We start from the raw sequence: 22,038 nt of genomic DNA on the forward strand, positions 1-22,038 counted from the left end.
ATTGACAGGCACAAAGAATACTACAATTCAAGTTTCTTCACATCTGTCCATTTTCTTCCTTTCACCTTTCACACCTCCCTTCCCCACTTCCGCTGTTTCTTCTCTTAGACTTTTCTCCTCCTGCTACCTACGTTTCCACAGCATCCTCTGTGTCCACCTTCACAAGATCATCAGCATTTCCTCTATCATGCTCATCGGTAGAACACTTAAAAACTTACAAAGCACTTCCACATATACTTACTTGGTTCTTAGAAACTCACTTTTGGGATTCCAAAATCAACAAATATAAAATTGTTTTATATGTGTAACATTATATACAACAGATGTTGCCCGTATAAGTAAAATATAAGATACTTTTCTTATATTTTAACTTGAATTTGAGGAAATTGCAGTTCACATAGTTCAGTGATTCACCTTACCTACTTCTCTATTCCCTCTGCCTAGAGCTCCGTAATTCCTCCTTTCCTGCTCATCTCTCAAGACACAGCTCACGCCTTCCCTTCCTCCCAGAGCAAGAATGTTATTCCTGTTTCATTGCTATCAGAATGTTTTCACACCACTAGAAGAATCAGGGTCTCTGGATTCCTACTCTGGTGTCTTTTTTACCAAACAACATTTTCTTTATTAACCAATGTTATCTTTATTAATGCCCATTAATGATCCAGCATTTTATAAAGTCAACCAGAGAAACAATGTTGATTTAGCAATACCAAGGGTAAAACTGTACACCAAAACATCCCTAGCTTTCCTTAAAAATCAGGAGTTTAAGGAATGTCTCTAAATCCTCTAGAAAAGATCTAGATACTATCTCTTGAGGTAATGACATCTGAAGCTGCCACAGCAAAGGAGTGAAACAGCACTTCATAAACCCTAAATTAAACTACCGTGTTTCCCTGAAAATAAGACCTAGCCGGACAATCAACTCTAATGCGTCTTTTGGACCAAAAATTAATATCAGACCCGGTATCATATGTAATATCATATCATACCCGGTCTTATAGTAAAATAAGACCGGGTCTGATATTAATTTTTTGGTCCAAAAGACGCATTAGAGTTGATTGTCCGGCTAGGTCTTATTTTCAGGGAAACACGGTAGTACAAGTTTTAAGAGATGCCTCTTAATATCCTGGGAAACACTTAGGATTTACGTCCCAATTCCACCACACATTTGTCTGACTTGGGAAAGTCACTTAACCGCCCTGAGTCAAATTTCCTCTTTGATACAATAAGGTAATGCCACCTACCTTTCAGAATTAAGAGAATTAAATGAAAGTATGACTGCAAATCACTTAGGCTGAAACATAATAGTGAAAAAATGGTAACCCCTTTTATAATTGTTTTTATGTACACCATTATTGTTTTCAAAACCATACTCAACAACCAACTCTTAACATGTTCTAGGACTTTGTGGCCCAGCAGCAACCACAATAAATGCCTTCAAGGAAGTTATCTCCATGACTTCTGGATCCCCTTCCTGGGTCATAACTCAGGTCCTAGAAATATAATTTGGAATATCTCCTCCTAAATGCATTATCTTGTTCTCTGCTGCACGAAAACTCATCAAAGGATATTCCTTCTCCTTGTTGGCTTGGCTTTCAGCTACCTGGAACAACACACAGAGTCAGCTGCAAATCTGGCAAATTTTACTGTCAATCTGTTTTTTCAATCATTTATAAAAAAACAAAATAAAATAAAATAAAAATGGTCCCAGCACTGATCACCTGAAAGATAATGAGGCTGAACTGTTGTTTCATGTTAAAAAGTCAAAGACTAAATAAAGTCAAAGACTAAATAAACATAGATAAAAAAGCTCCCCTTTGGTTACACACATATTTTAACCCTTAAGAAATTACGTGGACTTCTCCCAACAGATTATATTTAATGTTTAGTAAGTTCATCCTTTAGCTTTATAATACACTTCAGCAGTTTTCCTGATACAAAAACATGCTATCTATAGAACCCAGAATCTACTCTAGGGCTAAACTCCTACAAAATCTTGGTTTTCCTCAACATTTTTCTCTATCCATCTTCATATTGCTTCCTGAGCTCCCCTTCTGACTACCCACTATATATGTAGGCTGAAGGTTCAGCTCCCAAATCATTTCCATTACATCATTCTACCTTTTATGTTCCATTTTAAGGACTTACATTACTTAAGTAAGCCTCTATCCTTTTGAATTGCTGAAATACAGCATATCACACACTTGACTACCATCTCTAACTGAAGAATCTTGCTTAGAATAAAAAGACTGGATATTTTTCCTGTTACAATAGTCTAAATAAAATAAAGAAGACATACTTTGAAGACAAATGCAGAGTAGATAAACCCATTTCAAAAATAATTTTTTCAAAATTATTTTCATCATTGCTTCCTATTATTAGCTTTGCTAAAAAAATAGTGTATCCCATTTCATCACAGTAAATTTTGGTGTTAAACAGCATATAAGGGAAATGCTTACGAGCTATTAGAGAACATGTGGAAACATATTATTATTACTATACCACATTTGGCAATAGTGTCATTAAGGTCTCTCAAGTTGTCCTTAAAATTTTTCACCTACATATAGAATAAAGCCAGGCAACTAATTCTTAGTTAAGCCACTGAAATGTAAATTTACCTAATATTAACATGAATCAATAGTCCAGCCAATTACCCTTCAAGACTACTTCTGCTCTAACCAGATTCAAAAGCCCTTTCCCCCCTTAAAAGCTGGAAGGTTGGCTAACTCAGAAGAAGAATTTATTAAGCTGGGCAGGGCAAATGAATCATATTTTCCCTCTGTCATTCTCTAACATCTACATTGAAGCTAAGTAGTTTGCATGGTCTATATCTACTCAGTTCATATATCCATGAATTTTAAATATGAGTACCAAGCAATTTACAATGCCATAATTATTTTTAAATAAAGAAAATTCCAACTTAATTAAAATTTGAGCAATGGCTGTATTTTATTATAAAATGGTATTTCTGATGTCTTTTGAAACCATATTTAACTAAATATTTTATTCACATAATTGAATTATATAACAGCCTTAAAGAAAAGATCTGTATGTCTAAGTTCTATAAAATTCCTAGAAGCATGTCATGAGTCCAAAAATGTACGACAAACTGTAATCATTTCATAATCTTTACTGTAATAGTTAATCAAAAAAAAATTAGGAGTTGGTTACTCTGAAACATCAAAATTCTGTATCAGTTAAAAAATAATATGACCCTGGAAACTTTTGATGGCTCCATGTAACTCTCTTAGCCTTGCTAGCATTACTTCAGACTAAAAGGATGACCCATGTATTTATCGTCTGAAGTACCACCAACATAATGCCTGTCTGAGATCTAAAGCAATATAGCAAGAATCTATTACTGCCATAACGAAGATGCTTTTGAGTTATAACTTGTTTTTAAATTTAATCTCTAACCTGTGAAATAAAGTTGATTTAATGAAATTCTAAAAATAAGGGCAATTAAAAAATATGTGATATACTTTTAAAAATAATTGAAATTAATGTTTTAAAAGAGGCATAAAAAAGTAAGCTCATGTGTGACAAACAGTAAGAAGTTACACGTTGTTACAGGTAAAGATGTTGTGAGCTGCCTAAGAATCAAAGTTAAGAGGACTATAAATAGAAGAAGAGCTGCTATAAAAGCAATAGAGAAACCTCTTAAGGCAGAAGCAGAGAATATCCAGAAGAAATCTACCACTGTCACTGTAAAAAACATTTGCTAAACTACATGTTCATGACACTAATTAGACCTGGGTTATAGCGAATTAAAAAGAACAAAATGTAACAAAACAGGAATTACATAAATTTTAAAACCTAACAGTGTTATGATGTCACCAAAAAATTCACTTAATAGAAAGTAACATTCAATGATCTCATGGTTCCATTCGGAGAAACGGGTTGCAATTAATACTAGACCTTAAAAACTCCTGGTTTCTTCATCTAAGCTTATCCATTAGGCCTCTAGAACTCAATGCAATGTTAATAATTGCAAATCAATTATTAACATTTTGGTTCTAGAATAATGAAACTGCAACAAGGCTCCCAATGACATTCAGAAAAACTGACACCTTTAGTCTAACTTGATATGCACACCTAATTAAAGGTCCAAAGTGAACAGAGGAAGGAGGGGGAAAAATTAGACCATCATTTGCACTAACTGACCCTTAAGGCAGACTATTATTTGATCATGTATTTATCTAGGAATATTTTTTGTAGCTTCAAAGTGACTTTGTTAACAGCAAACAAACAAATGGACACACAAGTGCCTGTATATACATGATGAACCATAAACCTACTCTAAGAAGTTCATCTAATATTTTAATCTAGATGAGTTTGTTTCTTTTCAATGAGAAAAATATCAGCAGTTCCACTAATAATGCATGTTGTTTTAAACTTTTCAGTAAAAGCTCATCCAGTGTTACACCATTTCATGTATAAAAGTAGTCAACTCAAATGTCTGCATCCTTAGAAGGAACAACACCCAGGGACCTGCCCACCAACCCTGGTTCCATCACTAGCAATTTCATTGTCCCTTTTTTTGACTGCTCTGGTTTCCAGATCTGCAAAATAATCATCTCCATGATCTACTCTTCCAGCTCTAGAAGAAATGTGACTCACACATAGGTCTTTTTACCAAGCTTTCCATACTCCCTTCTATTTAGTTATTACCACTAATTTGCAGGCAATAAGCATTATTGTCCCTTAGTTCTACAAGTGGAGAAAACAGCCCATCCTCATCAAAGGTGTTAGGGGGATATAGCCTTTCCAAATACTGTTGTGCTATAGAAATAAGTCTCAAGGTGAATAATATAGAAGCAATTAAAATGTTAAAAGGTGTTAGGTTTCAATATTTTAGGCTACTGTTTTATGTGCCAGTACATTCTCCCTACCAATGAGCAGTAAAACTCAAGGACAATGGGGAGGAAAAAAAATGTAATTCTCCACTAATTATTCAAGAACTACAAAGGTGCCAACTGAAAATATTAACACTTTTTTGCAGAAATGTTTTCTCTTGACTGATGAATTACATTAAAGGGAAAAATCTGATCTACGAAAATTTCTCAAATATGTTTAAGTACTCCCTAAAAAAAGCTTTCACTTTGTTAAAGTATGAGGAATTAGTAACATATATATATATATATATATGATTAAGGAAATATTTAAAAGATTAAAGAGCTAGCTGTGCAATTCTCAACTGCTGCTTCTCAGTGACATGAAGAACTTCCATGGGCTGCCACAGAAATGGATTATGTGGACTGCCACTGCCTAACTCTGGTATGCATTTTCTATGTCCCTAACTCATGCTTAAGAGTATTGTGCAAATACGAGATTATTAAATTAAGCATGTGACATTCTAAGCAAGATTCCCAACTGTTAGAAAACTCAACCTGATTTTAGTATTGCTTTCTAGCTGCTAGCTTACCAACATCTTTCCAGTTCAACAATTAAAGTTAAAAAATATCTTAAAACTTCTATCAATTTTGCATGATCTTGTAAAGAAACAATTAAAAGCAAGGGAAAGAAAGCATGCCAATTGCTTATTAATCTTATAGAATAAAACTCAGCAAATTATAATAGTACAGTCGAGTCTAAACGTTAAATTGGGAAGAACTACGCCACTGCTTTAGGTGGAGAGACCTGAAGAAAGGCTCTTTTGCAGATGGAGAGGCTTCTACAAGAACTTCAAGGTGCAGTTACAAGAATTTCCAGCAAAACTAATAACTTGTGAAATACCATCAAACACAGAAATACATTTTAAAATAAAGGATAACTGACAAGGTCCAGCTGCGAGCCACCTTTCGGTTGGAATGTCAAAAGAAAATGTCAAAATCACCTTGTGACTGTAATCCCCCAGCCGTCAAAGTTCAGAACCAAGCCAGGATGTGTACTTAAACTGTTTCTCAGCATCCTTCTTCAAATGCAAGTGCCCCTCCAGAAAGCCACTTCACTTCAGTTACTTGAATGCCCAATTTCCAGCACCCAAGAATCTTAGGACCCCAAGTATCTGCAGAGGAGTCTTCCAGTGACCGCCTGCACATCCCTTTCCACCTCGGGTTAAGCCTCGGAGGTGCTCCAGTCACTTCCCTCAGTCAAGCGCCCCAGTGCCCTGGCTCCTCTCCCCGTGGACCTCTTCCCGTCGACCTTGAGGGGCCCCCGGGTCGGAGCCTTGGAGCCCCCTCCCCTGCAGCGCGCGCAACTGCCCCACACTCTCGGGTGCCCCCCCTTCCACCACGACCCAGATCACGAAAGCCCTCCTGCTAGACCGAGGCGACCCCCTTCCCCTTTGACGCCCTACGTTTCTGCAACCAGAAAAACAATTCCAGGGAAATGCATGGAGAGCCTACTAAATGCGAGCTCCCACTACGCGCGGCGCGGTCTGGACCGGGCTCGCCGTCCTCCTCTTCCCGACCACAGGGCCGATGCTGCCTCCAGCCCGGTGTGGAGACGCCGGCCGAAGCCAGACTGCGCCGGGCGCGGGCACCGGGGGCCGGAGAGGCGGCCGCTAACGGCGGCGCGGGGGCCGGGGAGCGGGCTCCGGCACGGCCGGCCACGGGCCGCGGGGATACTCACCGGTCAGGGCGCGCGGGGCGGCCTCATCCAGGGGCACCTGCGGCCAGGCAGGCGGGTCCGGACGGCGCAGTCACCGAGAGGGCGAGTCCGCCCGCCCGCAGGTCCCGTCCGGTCCCCTCTGACTGCCCGGGCGATCGCAGGCTCACCTCCTCCGAACGGAGCTCGGGGACCCCAGCTCCGCCGGATGCCCCCGCCAGGCCCCCACCCCTTTCCCCGGCCGCCTCCCCTTCTTCACCCTTTTCCCCTCCCCCCACCCCCCAACCCCCACCAGAATGGAAAATACCTCCCGGGGCGGGGGGCGGCGGGAGCACGCCTCTCTGAAGGGCAGCCTACCGTGACCAATAGCAGGCGGGGCTCTGGAGGGGCGGGATTCCTAGAGGCCAATCCGAAGGCATGTAGGTGATGGCCGGAGGAGGGAGGCAGGGAGCGGGAGGGGGCGGCCCTGGAGTCAGGGAGGTCTGGCCGCTCCGGTGCGCGCTGTGCGCGGCTGCCATTTTGGAGTCTGGCAGCTGTGACGGCGGCCGGGTCCGGCCTGCGGGGGAAAGGGAGGAGCCAGTCAGGTGGCCGAGAGACTGTCACGTGGGCTAGAGGGGCGGGGTAAAGCGGGCAGCGGCTGGAGGGGAGAGGTCGGCGGCGGCGAGTCACTGGAGCAGAGGAGCATCATGTGGTCGGAGAAGGGTCATCGGTGGGCTTGGGGGCAGAAGGTCAATCCGAGGTGGGAAGAGGAAAAACGCTTTGTCTCTGGTTTCAACTCCGCTAGGGAAAAGGAAAGGAAAAATGATGAATGGATGGCGTGAGCGCGGGGTCGGAAAATGTGAATGAGTCGTCTCCCTAGCGTCTTCCAGCATGGAGCCTCCTGGTTACTACGTTCCACGATCTGCTGGCAACTGGGAACTCCATGTAATTCAAATATTGCCATTCCCACTCCCAGCTGGCACAAACACAGCCCACAGATCAGACGGCGGGATGTGTATCTCCCACTTTTTGCCCGCACTTTGTATGGAGGGGCCCCCGCCCTAGAAATGGCTGAAAGGGTAGGAGCATAGTTGAGGCTTCAGGACGCTGCCCGGACTCATCTGCCCTTCTAGAAACCTGTCCTCTTTCCCCAACGCAGCGGACAGTGCTGTGTTAGGCACACCCGTGGTCGTGTCCCAACGCCTCCAAACTTACAAAACAAACAAAAACTTGCCAAGAGACCTTGTCTAGCGCTCGTCCTCAGTTAATTCACGCTTCAAGTATAGACTAACTTATACTCCCTACTGGTCCACGGAAAGTGCTCCTCCTAAGGCTACCAGTGGCATGCATGTGACCAAGCTCCAGGTCACTTATCAGTTACTCCATCTCTGTTGCAGTGGATTCCGTGGATTCCGTCTCGAAGCCCTTTCGCCTCCCCGGTGCACCACTCATCCCAGTTTCCCTGAAACCGTAAACCTTCAGGTCGTCTTTCTCTTCGGTTAACCTAAGTCGGTTCTCTGTTGGCTCTAAGAGACTCCCAGGATCTGATCCGTGGTCCTCTCCTCGGTGGTACACAGTCATTCGGCTGCATACTTGGTGATTTAACCGTTCTGAGGGCTGAGTATGCCGTGAATGCGGTCCAGGTCAGCATGTGTAAGTGCTTTTGGACATCACCACTTGAGTCTCATCGTGACAGACTCAAACGGGAACTCAAATACTTGCAGAGGTTCACAAAACCTGCTCTTTCTCTGTTCCTGATCTTATTTCATAACATCACCATCCACTCACTTAGCCAAACCAGGAACCTGGGAGTAAGCCTGAATGCTGCTGCTTCACTGCTGTAATACCTCCCTACCCTTTCTAACTTTGTCGTGTTGATTATATTTATTAAATGCCTTTTCCTCTCCATTTCGAAAGACACTGCCTCACCTGGGCCCTTTATTCATTAGGCCAATATTTACTAAGCACTTTACTGTGCTCCAGACATTGCAGATGCTTAGGATATAGTGATGAACAAAACTAACAAGGTTCTTAAATGGGGTGAGACAAAGTACAGGAGTCAAGTAGCCAATAAATAAGATAATTCAGGCGTTGCTAAGTGCCGTGAAGACCAAAAATAGAAAACAGAACAAAACAAAAAATGGAAACCTGCAAGAATCTCCTGAAGTTGTTGCCCAACTCGTCACCTCACTCTTCCCCCAGTATTTCCAACACCTTCTCATCCTTCCTTTTTATTCTCAAAGAGAAGAAGGCCCTGATCCTTTCACCTGGAGTCTTGAATGTATTCCTTTTCGTATGCCAGAACTTTCCACTATCTTTATGTTACAGCTGCCTGAATACAAATCCCCCAACTAGAAGATAAGCTACTTTGAGGGCAGGGATTGTACCTTGCACATCTTTGTGTCTCCTCAGTGACTTGGCTCAGAATAGGTACCACAAAATGAGTGTTAAATGAATTGGTGAATCCCCTGACACCTGAATCAGGCTGCCACAAAAGTGTCTCTGGCCCAAGTCAGAATGGAGGGTCAGCGAAGTCACCTATTAGAGTAGCGGCAGTGATTGATGCCTCACGTCAGGGCACAGGGTAATAATGAATGAGATCACCTGTGTTGGTCCCTTCCAGGCCTGGGATTCTATGATGCTGTGCCCCATGTGTGGCAGTAGTTGCTTCATAAACACTATTTACTTGACAGTGCCAAAAGTACACGAGGGCAATTTAAAAAGTACAGTTTCTTTCTGGTGATGAGCTTCAAACCCAGAGCACTCTGGGTGAATTGCCAGGATAGGCTCTGTAGGAGAAGGTTGCAGTTGCCACTTCACTTTGTATTTCCAGGCCCCTGAGTACTGCACCCCAACAGGGAGGGAGATGTTGGCAGTTCTGTCATAGTCATTGCAATTAAACCCAAGTTCTGGCAAAGGGCAGTACATAATTATGAAGCATTATTATGGTTTTTATCATTATTAGGCCCCCAGCTGCCCAGCCCAGGAAACCACAGTAGTAAAACACTTAGAAGCCAAGCTCCTCTCCCAGCTGGCATGAATCAATACCAGGTGTATTGGCACACAGTCTTGCAGCTCCACTCATCAAAATGAATCCTCTGTCCCCTCTTTTTGGCAACATAAAATTTTAAATAAATGGAAAGAGGAAATGTAAAGAAAGACCTTTGACACCACCTCTGCAACGAGTTCCTTTTTTTTATCCCCATCTCCCCACAATGATCTCTTCTCATATTTATTGTGTAAGTCCTTTTCAACTTTATCCTTTACTTTGCAGCTTCCTAAACGTCATTTCCCAATGACTCCTGAGGATGTATTAGTTAGGGTGGGAGTACAGAGCACAGGTAAGAGTGCTTTTACTTTCAAAATATTTATGATATAGACTAAATAATTCATAAAGTATAGCCAGGTTTGACAAGACATCTGCCTTTTATCAAATGCCTACTCGATGCCATATTCAGCATGTTCACTTATGCTATCTGACTTAATCCACACCACTCTGCAAGGCAGGTTTTTGTTGTCCTCATTTTCTTCAAGGTCTCAAAGATTTCGCAAATGACAGAACTGAGATTTCAACATAAAGATACAAATTTGGTGATTATATACTCATGGTAGATGTGCCCACATTAGTGAATGGATACAGATATCGAACTTCACCTCCCTCTATCAAATTAAAAAATGTTTTTCTGTGCAAAGTAGATTTTAAGCTGAGCACTGAAAGGATGATTCAGAAGTGATGCTGAGGGAATGGAGCCAAATGAGACCAAATTGGCCATAAGCCTAAAATCAATCAATAAGGAAAGATTTTTTTGTTCAGCGATGAGTCATATTATATTCTTCAAGTGCCTTTATTGTCTCAGCAATTCCAAATGCGGAAATCAACGCAGGTGGTGCCAGGGTGGGCTGAGGATGGAAGAGGATGGTTTGGGGAGGGAATAGGATTTTGAATGGAAGACTCCCAAATGGCCCATAAACTGACACATCTAGCACTAGCTTCTGGAACAAATGAAACTATGGCAGCTTTCCATGCTGCCAATCAGTTGTTTTTAACTGATGTGTGCAGAATATCCCGTTCTCTTCATTTTTCTAAAATAATTGATTAACAATTAAGAACAAAACTATTTAGCACTTACTATGTTGGATAAAGCAGTTCATTTGTTTTCAGTTTTTTTAAGGGATTTAAGATGCAATAAAATGCACCGATTTTATATATCGTTTGATCTGTTCTGAGACATGTATATACCCTTGTAACCATGATCATAATGATGAGATAGAACAATTCCATCATCCCCAAAAACTTCCCTTGTGCCCCTTTTGCAGTAGGCATTTTAATACAACTTATATTTTGATCACTCCAAAATCTAGATCTCCAGTTTCAACCTTGCTTTCAAAGTCTAGGCGCATATTTTTAGCTACCTGCTTGACATACCTATCAGGATGTTACAAACAGGCACCTCAAATCAAAAACAAGTGAAAGAAAGCAAATGCTTTATCTCAGTTATAAGAAAACCGCCCTTCTCCCTCCTCCAATTCCCTTCTCAAACCATTTTTCTGTATTCTTCAATTTGGTTGAGATAATCAGCTACCAAGTCATGCAAGCTAGAAATGTTTAAAAATAATCTTTACTCCCCCCTCTCTTCCACCTCTGCAAAAATGATTCTAATTCACATAAACATTTTGTAGTCAATCCTTTCCATTTCCACTATCCTCCCTCAGACACTTAAACTCGCTTGCACGATCGCAAAAATGCCTAACTTGTTTCTTCATGCTCCAATTCATCCACCAATCTGCCACCAATTTTCTTTTCAAAGCCCTGATCTGACTGTTTCAATCCTCTGCATTCAGAGACTGCCCAGCTGCATACAAAATGGCACTGAAATTTTTTTACAGTATGGTCTCAACCTCTCCTTCTGGACTTCTCTGCTCCCTGCCACCTGGAGCATGCTACACATTTTCATCTTTTGCTCTTTTTCATCAGATTCTGTCTGAAATGTGTCTCCTTCTCCACCTGAAAACTTTTGTTCACCTTTCAGAGTCCCATTTATATATTTTTTCCTCAATGAAAGCTTCCCAGACCTCTCCAGATAAGTTACACTTGACCTCCCATAGCAAGTTGCACATATATTTTTCACACCGAATAGACATAAATGGTGAACAGGAGAGCTGAGTCAAAAGATTTGGGTCTAACTGAAAAATCTCATTCATTACTTGCTGTGCCATCTAAGGCAAGTCACATAACCTCTCTAAGCCTCAGTTATTTAATTTATAAAATTGTAATAATAACAATTATGATAATACCCTACCTCATAGGATTCTTGTGGTGATCAAATGAAGTAATTACCAATGTGAATGTGATTTGAATTATGTAGATGTTAGATATTATAATTACAAAGTTGTATCTTTTGATAGATTTTGAGTCCCCTGAGTGCAAAACCAACATCTGGTTATCTTTATATCCTTTCTACATAACATAGTGCCTCGGCCTGCCTGTTGCCTGATTGGTTTATGACACAAGTTACCATTTTTTGTAGAATCATGTTCTTGCAGTTAACTCTGTTAACCTGCTTTCTAAAATGTTTCTTCAAAAGCCAATCGTGACATTCTCCTTTTTAAAATAATTATTCATTGCTTTTATAATTAAAAGGCCTCTAAGGAAATGAAATAAATATGCTATCCACAATTAATTTTAAATTCCTTCATTTATTCAACAAAAGCTTTTTGGAGCCATTACATGCCCAGCTTTGTTCTAGGCACTGGTCATTTAGAGGCGAACAAGAGACTTCATTGAATTTACATTATAGGGGGGACAATCAGCACAAACCAACAAATGAAGATGTGAATCTATTTAGTTAAAGGTGCTACAAATACAACAACGCTGAGTTCAGGGTCTGATGTAAGTGGAGTGGTCAGAGTGGCCTCCCTGAGAAAGTGGTGTTTGGGCATCAGGGATGAAAAGGAGGCAGCCATGCAGAAAGAAAGGGGGAGAGTCTTCCAGGCAGGGGAAAGAGCAGACAGAGGCCTGGGGACAGGAGTAGGCAGAGTAGATGTGAGGAACTGAAAGAAGGCCTATGTAGTGCAGAGGGAGGAAGGGACAGTAGGAAGTGAAATCCAAGAAGCAGACGGGGCCAGATCTTGTAGGGCTTGGAAGGTGAGGGGAACGAGTTTAAATGGTATTCTAGTTGTAATTTTTAAAATTATTGAAGGGCTTTAGGCAGGAGTGTGATATGATTTCATTTGTTTTTAAAATGATTGCGCTAACTGCGTACAAAGAATGCATTCTTGGGGCAGTGGGAGAGAGGAGCAGAAGGCAGACTCGTTGCTTTGGTCCAGACTAGAGATGGTGGTGGTCCGGTTAGGGTGGTGATGGTAAAGATGAGGAAGAGTGGTAGGTTTGGGGCTTTGTTTTATTGAATTAAGAAAACTGACAGGTGTAACTGATAGACTTAATCACTGAGTGAGGGAAAGACATTAAAGAGGACTCAGGACTGTGGGCTAAGCAATTAGGTGGACGAAGTTGCAGTTTACCAAGTTTGCACAGCACCTGTCAAGGCTCTGGGAATACAGAGCTCGAGGAATAAGACACTGTCCAGTGGGGAAGACTGCTTCCTACCGTGGTGATTTCTGTGGGATGTTTTAAGCCCAGTGACAGAATTATGCATGGGTTACAATGAAAGCATCAAAACGGAGCCCCTAAGCCCTGTCCAGTTAAGTGAACCAGGAGTCCTACTCTCAGGAAGATAACTAGGGAACCTCCCTGACGTTGTGAATAGGCAACAATCTACATTCTAGGTAAAGCTCTAACTGAACTCTCTATGAACAAAGTATAATAGTAGTCAACAAATCCTGGTTTTTTTGGTTTTTGTTTTTTTTTAAAGAATTGGAAAGAAGAGTGTTAAAAAAGAGAGCCAGGAGGCTGAAGATACTGAGGCAAGGCACTCGGTAACAGGAATGGGAGTCAGTATGGTCTGGGCTACTGCTGCGGCTCCCTTCTCAAACCTGACCAACAGTAGGCTTTCACCTGAGGATGGATTCAGGCTTTTTGTTAGTTTTAGTTGCAGCCATAACGTTAATGAAATCACCACATGATTTCCTGATTGACTTCTCTCAAGCTTTTTTCTATCTGTTATTTCTTTAATTACTTATATTTGACCAAATGATACATTCACCTATTTCAAAGATCAAGGCAAAAGAAAAGGTTATATGGTGAAAAGTCTCTGCCCATCCTGCTCCTTCCATCCAGGTCTCCACACCCACTGTGGGGACAAAAACCCCAAAAAACAGTTTCCAGGCTCTCGGCCTCACATAGAAAGGTGCTGGCTCGGGTAGTAAATGGACATCAACTGTGATCAGATGCCAGCAGCTGTGGCTAGTTGGCCGTCAGCTGTAACCCGTAAGCCATTGGCCACTAATATAACGGCTGTGGCTACGCTAGCAGGGAAGGAATGGAAGCTAGCAAGAAGATGGTGGCTGGCAAGCACGGACTGCTGTTAGGCAGATTATGTAAATCCTGCTTCCTGTGTCTCCAGCCCAGCCGCCAGCGAGAATATATTGGTTTGACTTCCCTACCTATGGCTCCGTGGGTGTTCCTTTTTAGCCTTACCGTGTCCTGCGTTCTTGGGCGGGGAGTGGGAGCTGAGACCCTGCACGACAAATGGCGCAGCGAGCAGGGTCCCCCGCATGACACCCACCCACACTCATAGGTAGAGATAACTTTATATTGGTTTCTGTATGTCCCTTTCCAGTATTCCTTCATGCAAATACAAGCAATTCTTATATTTTGCATTCTTATATATCTGCATCTTGCTGTCCCCTCTACAATGTATCTTGGAGATGTTTCAGATCAGCACTAAGAGAGCTTCCTCATTCTTTTAAACAGCTGTATAGCATTACATTGCAAGATATGCCATAGTTTATTTAACCATTCCCCTATTGATGAACACAATCTTTGCTATTTATTACAAACAATGTTGTAATGAATAACCTAGCAGGTAACCTAGCAGGTATGTCTGCAGACATGTCCTTAGGATAAATTCCCAGAAGTCTCCCAAACACTTTTAGTAAAATCTTTCAAACAAATGTTCTACAATGAATGGTGTAACTAAATTTCCAATTAGAACCTCAGTGGTGAACATACAGTGCAATATACAGATGATGTGTTATGGAACTGTACACTTGAAAGCTATACAATCTTATTAACCAATGTCACCCCAATAAATTTAATTAAAAAAAAACACAGAATGTAAATACCGAAAAAAAAGACAAATTAGAACCTCAGCTTTCCAAGGATTAACTCTCACAGTCCATTAAGAATAGTTCCTCATTCTTTGGCCTATAAATTATATCTTTGTATTTTTTCCAATAAAGAAAATTTTTTCATATTTAATCTACTATTCCTGCATAATAAAATTCAGTTTGATGAATCGCACGCTCTAAATGATACTTGCATTTTCTTTATTCAACATATAAAAGCATCTCCAGAATGAAACCTCAGGTGGGGATGATGGGTTTAGAGTTGGAACTTGTAAGGAGTATGCTGCCCCAAATAGCTCTAGTGCCACTCTGTCCCCAGGGCCAAATACTCCTTGGCCATCTTTTATTAGCATCCCTTTTCATTTCCCTTAGGAATATTTCATTTTCGCATAGTCGCTTTTGGAAAATAGATTTAAGGGCTTAGTAAAAAGGTAGACTTTAGTAAATGTGCTTAAAACGGGGTCATGTAAAGTAAGTATTCTACCTCTACACTAGCCCCCACTTCCAAAGGCTTTTTCTTATTTATTAGCTTCCAGATACATGAGAACAGGATGGAAGAATCCGAAGGCAGTTAATTTACATGAGATGTTGGGGAGAACAGATACAGAAATATGTATAAGTGATATGACAGTAAGAGCTGCCATTAATATATACGGGTATGATTGCATACAATTAAAATATGTATACGTTTTTTGGCACCCTCTATACATACACATATATACATAAGATGCTAACTTACCTATATTACTATTATTATTATTAGAAAATAAAATTATCTTTCCACATAGTACTTCTCTTTCATTCTGTTCCATGTGTATGGAGGTTTTTTAAAAAAATTATAGTGTGAGAGAAAGTGTTTAAAAATAAACCATGATGTTTACAAGGTGCAGCAGATAGCGAACCAGGAAGTTTTTCATAGCTCTAAAGCTCGCTTCCTCAGGAATCACAAAATGTAGAAATTGGAGAACTGTTCAATCTCTCTGAAGAGTAGCTAGTCCTGGCTCTAATTGAAACTATCTCCCATTTTTAAAATGTCTCACATGAGGATTCTATAGTCTTTCTTTTGGCTATTACATTATCCCCCCTCAGCTGGTAAGACTTGGACACTAACCTTAGGATATAGCCAGACCCCTTCTTAAGTGAAAAGCAGTATTTGATGAAGTTATCTGTGCGTCTGGTCCCGAGTATCTGCAGAGAGTATCAGGTATACTCACCACACTCTCATTTTTTTCTGGGGTCTATAGTCCTCCCTTACTGTCAGTCCAGGGCTCGGGGAGAAGAGTGATATTTCCACCCCTGTGCCCACCCCCCTGCCTCAGAGAGGAAACGTGACCTTGGTCTCCGGCATCTAGTATAACCTATTCCCCTGGCCACAGTAATCCATTCTAAACGTACTAGAAAAGTTGGCCCTGGATTTGAACCTAGAGGCAAGTAGTCCCTGCAGTGGTTCGCATCCCTATTAACTACACAAGGAGAGAACTTGCCCAAGAATGGAGCCAGGATTGAAAATGCTGGACAGAGAAATCAGGTCCTTGGTCACACTCACACTGTGTGAGCCCTGGATCAAGCTTCACCTGAACCAGAAACTTGAAATGCTTCAGTTACATGAGCCAATAAATTTACCTTTTTGATTAAGCTAGTTTGGATTATGTTTTACATCTCTGGCAAGCAAAGGAGTTTTAGTTGATTCAATATCTTCAAACAAAATTAGGCAAATTAAATTCATGTTGTTCCCATGGTTTGACATATGACAAGATTTCCCCAGATAATTCCCAGACTCTTCTCTTCTTGCACTTGGAGTGACTCTACCATTGCAGAATAGCTGTCCAGACACCACACCAGAGTTCTGGCCCTCTCCCTCCAAGGACTCCACCAGTTATACGTTTAAACAGAGCCCATTGGTGAGGTAAAAGAAGGAAGGGAACAGATGGCAACCTGATTCGTATTCCTCTTACAGGGAATTATGCCAATTTATTTTGGGGGTCAGCTCTAGTTCAGTTTCAGTAGTGAATGAAAGTTGTTTGGATGTACTTCTGGTTCAGGCCTGTAATCATTTGCAGTAATCCAAAGTCCTTCACATGGGAAAATATTTTGTGAGGTTCAAGTTGTGTTCCAGTTTGAGAGAACTATGTGACACGGAATCGAGTTGCACCTGTCTTATTTGGTCTTGGTGCTAAAAGAGGTAGCATATGGTCAGGATAGGGAGGTGATTCACGGAATACTTAATACTAAAATAATCAGCCTAGACTGAATCCATTGTAAGCAGTGTCATAAAAATCAACCCTTTGAATTTACTTTCAGTATCTCTAATCTACAGGAGAGCACACTTAAACATCTTTTGAAACTTTTTTGCCTCTTTTAGAGGAACAACCATCTTAAAGGTAAAACATTTATGGCCTCGGAAAATTATTTCCAATTAGAGTGATATTCTGTCAATATCTTAAGGCCCTAAGACATAGTGAACAATTTTGGGATAGGATTATTCTCTGGAAAATGTTATTAAAAATCTAGACTCAATATCAGCTGGACCATTTTTGAACTTCTTCAGGTAATCTAATGGATACGGTCTGATATGAAGTATCCTTTGTTTCATTGCTTCATATATATGCGTGCGTGTGTGGGTGCGTGTGTGTATGTATATATATAATATATAATGTTAATTATATGAATATATTGTAGAACATATAAATATATTATCATTTAATATATAAATATTATATATATATATATGTATATATATATATATAAATAATTTCAAGAAACTTACAAAATGATCATCTCGTTCCAGGATATTTTTGTTAGTGGGTGGTATGCAAACAAAAGAGAGAATGCCAGATGCCATCTATATATTTTACAAAAACACATCTTGTTTATGCACCTGTAAGCAGGAAGTGGGATTTGACAAGATGCAAAGAGATATCTTACAGATGGCACACGTGAGCAGGACAGGTCTTCTCAATATGATGGGGCTGTAAAACCAGTTGTCATGAGTATGTGCATGTCTGTCACACCTGTTCTGCTAAGAAATTCCCACTTATAAATATGGATTTAAGAATTGGGGCCCAGGGATAGCTGAACTTAGTTCAGTTTTCCATTAGTTCGAGAAAGACGAAGACCACCAAAATGGACTGCTTATCTTTTTGTGACTCTTCTGGGACCTTGCGTTTCCCCTGGCTCTGTGTCATTTGAAGTTGATGTTTAAGATTAAAATCCTTTTACCTGGTCCTCAAAGAAATAACCATAATTAATCTTACAGCATTAAATTCATTGGCAATGTGCCCTAGAAGAAATAAACTCATGTTCTGCAAAAGGGCTTGAATATACAGAATTTCAATGCTTCAAATGAAGTAATTTTCTATAATATTTAGCCTGCCATTTTTAGCTTGGTATTCATATAATAGAAGATTTCGAAGAAAAAGCTAAAGAGAGGATAATTTGCTTGGTAGTACTTCTGTTCTTTTGTTCTTTTAGAATCTAAAATTAACCAACATCTGCAGTGTCAACAAGAACTCCATATGGCATTTAAGTTTGTACTTTTCCTAAATAATGCATTTGAGGCAATGTAATCTGAGAGGAATTCTGAGGTGATAATGAGTAGAATGCCTTATATTGTATAGCACTTTATATTTTCAAAAGATTTAACAATTAGGACCTTATTTGATCCTCACAACAACATGAAGAGGCAAGATCAGGTATTTCTTAATCCTGTTGAATCGTTAAGACGGAGGTCCAAAGTATAGGAGAGAAATGACCAGAGTCACAAACCTGGTGAGGAACAGAGTGAGAATGACAACCAGGCCCTATGGTTCCTAATCTAATGCCTTCTCCACTATATTACTAGGATCAAGTTATGTTAAAATAGCATGTTTTCAAAATAACAGATCCCACAAACAACTCTGAAGGAAAATAAAAATAACTCAATGCCAGAAACTAAATAATAAACATGCATGTTTGGTTTTCCAAAGTTTAATGGAGTTCATTTGTTCAATTAAGTTAGCAGATGATTTCCCCAGAGGTCATATAGTTATTCTTGTGATTTCTTATTTTACCTACAAAAAAGGAGTTTTCACCAAAATACTTTTCTACTTGTGAAATCATACCTCATAAATCTTTATGTGTTGTATCTAGAATATTTAACAACTTTCTTGTAAGAGGTGTTGCAACTAAGAGTGTTTTCCTCGCAGTAATAAATTATAATTGACTTCTACCTGAGTTTTGAAACATTTCATTTCAACTCAGACTTCTGTAAATTTCTGCATCATAGCAATCAGTCAGAATTTCTGGGACACGAAAGTAGTTTGAAGTTAAGGAATGTACTAACTTGTGACTGATACTCAAGCATAAAATTAGAAGGAACTCCTTTTTGAAAGCATAAATAACATTATTGCCAATCCACACTTTATAGAAATTTCCAGCTATGTAATATTCCCATTTCTACTTTAAAATGCAGAGGGATTCAACTGCTTCCATTTCTTGAGACTTAGAAATTATGAATGCTGGCGTTCTTAAAGAGGAACACGGTGTGTTTTTAATTTCAAGAAGGTACTGAGGTTCTCAAACATGGACAGGCACATATATTTCCAACAAGTGGAAACACAGAACTATACTGGCAAAAGGTGCAGCCAGCAAGAATTTTAATCATGATTTGGCTCAGTCTATGCTGATTCTGACTTCACAAAAGTGCATCTTTAGGAAGCATCTTCTACCAAGTGGAAAGCGGTGAAGAAGCAACATTAGAGGTTGCTGACACCAAAGCAACCAGAGCTTACTTAAAACTTACATTTTTTATCCCGTGGGTCACTTGAACGTGTCTCAAAGAACCACAAATGATAAAGCAATATTTAAATTTGATGTTGCCCCAAATATTCTTGCGACTCTAACATGCTACCTACTCTGTGTCGAGGATTAGTGGAAACACATTAAACATTTTGAAAAGGTCCTCTAACCTAAGTAGATGAATGTTATCTTTTCATACATGCGAATACTTGGACATGGGAGTAATAAGAGAGAGACGGAGGGACGGAAGGAGGAAGGGAAAGAGAGAGAGAGAGAGAGAGAAAGAGAGAGAGAGAGAGAGAGAAGGAGAATGATACGGAATATATTTTGCTAGAAACAAGTTATTGGGAGGAATTGGGGTGGAAAAGCGTTGAGAGAGGGGAGGTCTAAATCATTTGAGTAGGCAGTAATTCCATCTGGCTAGTCCTGGGAATCTGTAAGGAGAGAGCCAAAGATGATAGAAGGGAATGACTATGGTGCCAGCATTCAGAGGTAATCTGATTACAGAGAGAAGGCATCATGAGAACTTGAACCACAGTTGTTTTCTCTTTGCTTAGTATTAAAAAAAAACTAGTCAGATCTAGTTTTCTCTCCCATTCCCCACCATTTCCACACCTCTGGCTCCACTGCAAGAAAAATCAGTGTTCAAAAGCCCAAGTTTGTTTCACTTAGTCTTTATTCACCCACTAAATGATTTGTGGTAACTCTGACTGGTAATCATTATTTAGCAATGACTTCAGCGTTAATCAATCAGAATTGGAATGATATAACTGTGTTCCCAATCAGCCCACTCACACAACCACAGATCTCTTTGGGCTTTAGCGCAGTAACTACAGCTATTCTGCTGCTTGATTAATGGACTGGACAGAGAAGTATTGGAAGGACCAATGCAACTCTCACAATGCCCCAATGCTTTTTTGGCAGATTGGCTTAAAAAAGACAAAGGCAGCTGATCATGTCAACTCATGTTAGCCAATACATGCATTGTTTGCCTGAATTATGAAGCACGACAGTACATCCTGTTCTCTTGCGATTTATTATTAGAAGAGAGAGTATGAGAAAGTCTTAGACTGTGCCTATAATATACAAGATAACTAGACAATCCTGCACACTCCTACACTGTCCATTGGAACACGTCATTTGCACAGATACAATAATGATTGCTCTCAAAATTAGATGCAATACCACTCCCTCTTCCCCTCCCTGTCTAGCTGCAGCTGAATGGTGACTCTCAGAGGCAGTGGGAGAAGGACATGGTCTTGCCAGCTGTCACTAAGAAGGACCAAAAACTTAACCACCTACATATAATGCTCATTCACCAAAATCACCCAGTGGACAAACATCATTGCCACGGAGGAATCAGGTTCCAAGGTGATCCTAAGGGTGTCTGTAGAGGGTATGTGGACCCATGAGACTTTGCCTTTTGCTCCACAGAGGGAATTTTCCTCACAAACACCACTAGGATGGCCTTTTGGGGCCTGTGAACTCTCAGGAACCGGATTCCTCCTGTGTGAAAATATCAAGAGCCAGAAAGAATGAAACACACCATAATTTATCCCAGAATCCCTCATCCTGCTGGATATGCCCCAGGGTGGAGCTATTCTTGCTGTCACAAATAATTCAGCCCTGAGTGGATCAACATGTTTAAAAGAAGTTTCCAAATATGTCTAAAACTCGAGGTGCAAGGACTTAAGTGCCAATTAACAAGGGCAATTTAGAATAGAACAGAGGTTGGAAATCAGAAAAGCCGTGAGGCACTGTGATCTAGCAGAAAGAGCCAGTTCTCTCAGTAACCAGTCGTATGCCCTTGGTCCTTATGCCCAGGTCTATTTTCCCAACTCTAAAATAAAATGAATTTGGAGAGAAAGGCTTTTAAGAAGTATTTATTTTTGTTCTCTCCGTATTTCCCCCCTTTCTCTCTCCCATTCTAAAGGGTTCTGTGTATCTGCCTCAGGAGAGTCTTGTGGCTGGACTTCCAGGCTTTAGTTCCAAATAAACCCACGGAGGGGAATATGGTGTAAGGAGCACTGGGTTGCCCCAGACTGTGAAGATCTGTTCTCCTAGAAACAGCAAGGATACCACAGTATTTATTGGCACTACCCCTGCTATGTATGCTCCAGGGAGGTTGTGTCTTTGCCAGAGTCCCTTTTTTCTAGGAAATAGCAGAGGGGTGAACCCAAAGGGACCGTGCAGATTGGAACTTGCCCGTGTGGAGTCATGATGGTACGGACCTCCAGATGTTCTTGCACTGCTTAAAATGTCTTGTCCCTGCCAGATCCCTCAATGAGTATACAAAAGATACTTCAGACTGACCCGAGTTGAATTTCCTATCCACCCAACAGCATAGGGCTCCAAGTTTAAGTTGAATTACCATACTCTGAAGACTCTCAGGAACCATCAGTGGTAAGATGACCATTAGTTTAATTTGTGTCTCATGATTATTTATTAAAACTAAGCCTAAATAAATCTTGCACACCATAGGAAATC

The 22,038-nt window shown here is 40.5% G+C and overlaps 1 protein-coding gene across 4 annotated transcripts in view; it reads right to left on the reverse strand.

Moving 5' to 3' along the window:
- Positions 1–22,038, reverse strand: part of SOCS5 (suppressor of cytokine signaling 5) — a 122,414-nt gene that overhangs the window by 51,348 nt on the left and 49,028 nt on the right. The window contains exon 5 of one of the 4 annotated variants that reach the window (XM_081068216.1): positions 6,907–7,105. The gene's annotated coding sequence lies outside the window, so the exon portion shown is untranslated. Of the gene's footprint in view, positions 1–5,836; positions 5,978–6,573; positions 7,106–22,038 lie in introns of those variants that run through there. The other 3 variants (XM_081068215.1, XM_081068217.1, XM_081068218.1) reach the window with 3 other exon arrangements.

Source organism: Rhinolophus hipposideros (assembly GCF_964194185.1).
Source record: "Rhinolophus hipposideros genome assembly, chromosome: 12".
Classification (NCBI taxonomy): Eukaryota; Metazoa; Chordata; class Mammalia; order Chiroptera; family Rhinolophidae; genus Rhinolophus; species Rhinolophus hipposideros.